Genomic DNA, 4,963 nt, shown 5'->3' with positions numbered 1-4,963 from the left:
CCCTGTCCTGTGGTGCTGGCAGTGCCTGCGCCCAGCCTCCGACCGCTGGGAAGCCGGGGCATGAGTACACTCCTAGGCTGGGACGTTCCTAGCAAAACAAGTCTCTCCATCAGATACCAAGAGGGCGTCTGAGCCTTGGCTTGCAGAAGAGTGAGCGAGGCTGTTACCTGCACGCAGCGTACCTTGCTTTCTGCAAAGTCAAGGACCACGAGGCTCCGACTGAACCGCATGAGGTATCAGCAAATCTGTGGTGAGGCTGAAGGCAAACCTATGTGCAGGACATGAAATCTTCCTTATCTACACACACGTCAAATCCAGGCAAACACAGACCAGACCTTGGCTTCACCAAGTGAATGGAAGCAAAAACAGCCCACGAAAAACCTCAGGAACAAACGTTCACCTCGGAGCAGCCGAGGCACCCGAACCGCACTGGGCAGGGACGCTGGGCTCCCTCCCTGTACTGGGAGAGCCGGTGCACGGAGGTGAGCGCCGGGTCCCACGGACGCCTGCAGGAAAGGCAGCTGACACTGATAAATCACCGTGAGGGAAGCGGAGCACACCAAATTCATTCCACCTTTTACTCTAAGTGGGAGCATCTGACGGCTGTGGGTGGTGGGCCGGGAGACGTGAAAGGTCACCGGTTAATTCCTGGCAGCCAGGCTCGGAGGAGGGGAGCGAGCAGGGATGCCAAGGAGGGAAGGCAAGAAGGAGCCATCCCTCTCAGCTTTATCAGCAGGGAGAGCACTTTCCTAGGATCTTTAGGAATTATGAAAAATAAATCATGAGAAATTAAAAAAAACCCCAACAGAGTAGAAAAAGAATAAAATTATCTAACACCTCAGCTGCACATCATTATAGAGAACTGTGGGCTTTTTATACGCATTACAGTAAGGCAGCCATCCCCACTACCACACTCAGTACGACGGATCAGTAATTGTTTTCATACACTTTAATTAGAAAAACTCAGATGGCTATGAATAATAATGGAAAAGAGAGACTTTTGCACTTGAAAGGTTGAAGTCAATCAAGTGTGAATGACGGCAAAAAAGAAAAAAAAAAGACACCAATTCATCAGGCCTCTGTTGTCTCGCCGCGTCTTTAATCATAATTCCTGATTGGGATTCAAGAAGGCAGTAAGCAGCGGTTCTTTGTCTGCCTTCACCTTCCGTCAATTAACTCTCCCCGAAATATAATCATCAACCTCACATGCTCCTCTGCATCTTAATCTGGGTCTCCAAACCAATAAGTCCTGCCCTATATGTGTTTAAGTAATTACCTTTATCTACCTGCATCTCCATAGCTACAGCTCTCACCCTACTTCTACCCCTCCCTCCACAATAAAAAAAAAAAAAAAGAATTAAAAAGGGGGGGAAAAAAAAAAAAAGGCTGTGGTACCTTAAATTGGTACAGGCAGAAAGAAGCAACAGAAAAAAGCTTGGAAAAAAGTGCAGGAAACTAGGAATTCTGGAATATGGATGTAGGGCGACTGCAGGCAGCCCAGCCAGCCAGGGAGGACTGGCCCTGGGGAGGGAAACCCTGAGGACAAGGCACTGGTCCTGGTGCAGCGACCGGCCCCGCTCCAGGCCTCCACCTGCTTAGCACCGAGCTGGCTTCGGAAGGCGCCGCCGTGTCCCATGCCATTTTCCAGGGCAGGACCTCTCTGCCTCTTCCTCCCCAGGGACCACCCCACAACAGTGAAAATAGGCTGCGTGTCCCAAACCACCCTGCGTTTTCACTGCGTTCCGGACTGCCCATTTTGAACTATTTGCCCTTTTACACGGCAGAGCCGCCCGAGGACACACCATCGCCGTGTACGCGCGGGAAATGCCTCGCACGTGGGGGCTGCTCTTCATGTAAACAAATAGGGGGAGAACCAGGGGGGCAGGAGGGTTTCGCAGGCCGTGAACGAGGAGCGGGGCTCTACGACACTGCGGTTTGTACCTGGGATGTATCTCAATGGCATTGCCTGCTCTGGTGACAGGGAGGAACGTGCTGATCTTGAGCGCAGCCTGCGTCAGCGCGTGCGCTTGGTAAACGCGGTGTGCTCTCTGCCCCCGCTCAGCTGAGCAGGCAGTACCTGGTGCGTGATCCCAGCACCCATCCCCATCCCGGCTCCATACCCCATCCCCCTGTTTAAATGTCCCTTCAACACCGGCTGTTTCACAATGGCTGTCAGTCAGTCAGTGGGAACCGTCATTAAAGAACCAGCCCCACAGATCTAAGTCCGACAAGCGTGATTCATCTTCTCCCCTTCTTTCTTCTGCACATGCTTGTTTTGCTGTCTAACATGAGACTGTGTCCCCTTCGCAGCTGCAGCCACCATCTTCTGGCCCACGGGCCACCAGCAAAGCTTTCCAGTGACACCTCTGTCACACCAGGCTACCCTGCCGCAGCCCCAGGAGCGCCCGTCCCCGCTGCCCCTGCGCCCCAGGCCTCCTCCAGGTTGCTCTCCCAACGTCATTGCACAAGGGGTCCTTCATCGCACAAGGGGTCCTCTCGACCTGCGCTGCTCTTGACCTTCCTGTCCGAACAAAACCGTGAGGCGGGGAGGGATCGGCAGCTCACTCCTGCCCACTCTTCCCGGCAGCCTGGCACTGGGACACCAGCACGTGGGTCAGGTTCTGTTTATCCGTACTTCAGTGACCAGAGGCAGCGTCTCCAAGACAAGCCCTAAAGCTGGGGCAGGCACTGGGGGTGCACCCTTTGCTCCGACCGACCCGTCCCTGTCTCTGCCCAGCTTGGTAGGGCAGGGAGCTTGCTCAGGTGAAAAGTGGAGGGGAAATTCGGGCCGGAGACTGTGGCAGCCCCTCCTGCGCCCCACTTTGAAACATCTCCCCTGTGGTCTGTACTGGAGACGGGAACGCTGCCCAGAGAACTTCCCTCTGGAGCGGACTGCAGAGAAGCCGATTGCCTGCCTCAGAAGATGGGAAGTTGTGGGGACAAGCCTCTCTGCTTCCAAGGACCCTCCCTTTCCGATGGAGTTCAGACCCCTTAAGCAGGTAACATTTCTGTGTGATGAGAAGATCCACTGACATGCATGGGCACCCCACTTCGATGGCCGTTTCTGTAGACAGCGTGGTCCAGTGACTGCCACAAACCCCCGAGGGCTGACCCCGCCACGTCTCCTGCCTCCCACGAGCATCCTCAGCAGACTGCCCAGGCCCCGGCACCTACAGACCTGCCACTGGTCTGGAGAACGACCTGCGGGGCCGCTCCCCACCGGTGACAACCCACAGCAGCGACAAGCGCGGCTCCTGCCATTACTGGATCCACCAGATTTTGAAGCTGATGAACCGCAGAGCCGCTCATCAGCACAGGCCGGAGGCTCGGAGCTGCAGCACCCTCCCGCGCTGGCCCCAGCAGCGTGACACAAGCATATTCTTGGCACGTCCAAAAAATTAATCTTGGAGAGCGTGAATAGCCAGCTCCCCTTGAGCACTGGATCTGCCCGCCCTGGTCTTCCTCCGGACCAAGCGACTGAACACGGGGACAGACCCTGCAGTTCCTCCATAAATGCCCCAAAATGCTGAAACCGTGCGGCTTTGAAAAGAGAATGTCTAGAAGGGGTCTGAGGAGATACATTACTACCCCTATGTCCATGCAACCGGGGAAATACACATGCAATGCAAGGTTCCGAACCAGACAAAGGAGGTAATTTCCATTACAAAGAGAGAGAGAGGGTGCTGGAGTGAAAAGCTTCATTAGACTCAGAGAGGCAAAGCGATGGCAGTATACCAAGGTCACTTCTAATTTAGACCATCTAATTGGCAAACATGGCTCCAAATGGCTATCATCTCACAGGGCTCAGAATTAATGAAGCCCGATTATTTTCATTACCTTCATCCGAGATGGAGAATGAGACACAGAGTGAGAGGGAAAGGGGGGAGCGAGAGGGGGCGAGAAGGAGGGAGAGAGAAAAATTGAATGACAGCAGAAGGGAGAGAGCAATAAGCAAAGACAATAGGAAAGAGGGAAAAATGCAAAGATAGCGAAAGGGAGAAGCGAGGACGGCAGGGATGGGCCAGAATGACTCCTAGAGCAAGGGAGAAAAGAAAAAGGTGGAAAGATGTCTGGAAGCACTGGGAAGACGCCCGATACCGAGGAAGAGAAAACCGACAACAGAAATGCCGGGAGAGGAATGTGCAGAGGGATAAAGCCGGCCGCGGGAGGAGGGAGCGCTCCCCACTCCCGGGGGCTCTCGGGAACCCGTCCCTTCTCCCGGCTCGAGCCCATCCGTCTTGTCAGTGGGCTGTGCAGGCGAACTGCACTTCACCCTCATTAAGGGGCTCTCTGCTGAGGCGGTGCCGGGCCCGACAGGAGCAGAGAGGCTGTTAGGGGGGAAGATGGCGATTAGACCCGCTCCGAGCGGCTGAAACGCCACGTACGATGAACCTGGCCGCACGTCCCACGGGCCGGCCGGCCCGGCTGCTCGCTGAGATGAAAAGGAGGGGGCACGGAAGAGCCAGCTCGGAGATGCTGAGCACAAGCAAGCAGCCGTTACTATGGCAACAGACATATTAGACACTGCAGGTTCCTGAACGGCGTCTGATAAGGTATTATTAACTGGAGCCTCCTCCAAACGCCGCGCGCAAAGACACCGTGTCGACAGGGACCTGGCTCCCATTGACTGGGCTGCGATCCCCTCACGGTGGCACCAAGGCCCGACTCGCGCGCCCGGCCGAGACGGGAATCTTAGCTAGAATGGGCAAAATCAGGGACGTTTGGTGCTGCGCGTTCTGCACGTTGCACGTTTCACAAAACATCGGTCGTGCAATGCAAAAATAACCACTTTCGAGGCACGTGCTCCTTGACTTGAAGCAGGAGAGGCAGCCTTCCTCTCCGGACATGCCCCTGGGTGCCAGAGGGAACACCGGCCCAGGGCCAGTGGCAATGGTGAGGGGGAAAAACCAGGAAGAAGCCCGAGGATGGGCGTCGCGGCTGAGCCAGTCTCCGCGGTTCTCAG

General features: G+C 55.4%; 1 protein-coding gene across 1 annotated transcript in view; it reads right to left on the bottom strand.

Moving 5' to 3' along the window:
* ZFHX3 (zinc finger homeobox 3) overlaps positions 1-4,963 on the bottom strand; it is a 113,163-nt gene that overhangs the window by 14,924 nt on the left and 93,276 nt on the right.

The sequence above is a fragment of the Egretta garzetta genome, unplaced genomic scaffold, assembly GCF_000687185.1.
Source record: "Egretta garzetta isolate BGI_Z169 unplaced genomic scaffold, ASM68718v1 scaffold67, whole genome shotgun sequence".
Classification (NCBI taxonomy): Eukaryota; Metazoa; Chordata; class Aves; order Pelecaniformes; family Ardeidae; genus Egretta; species Egretta garzetta.
Note: the sequence above shows the minus strand (reverse complement) of the source record. Positions and strands in the feature narration are given on the sequence as shown.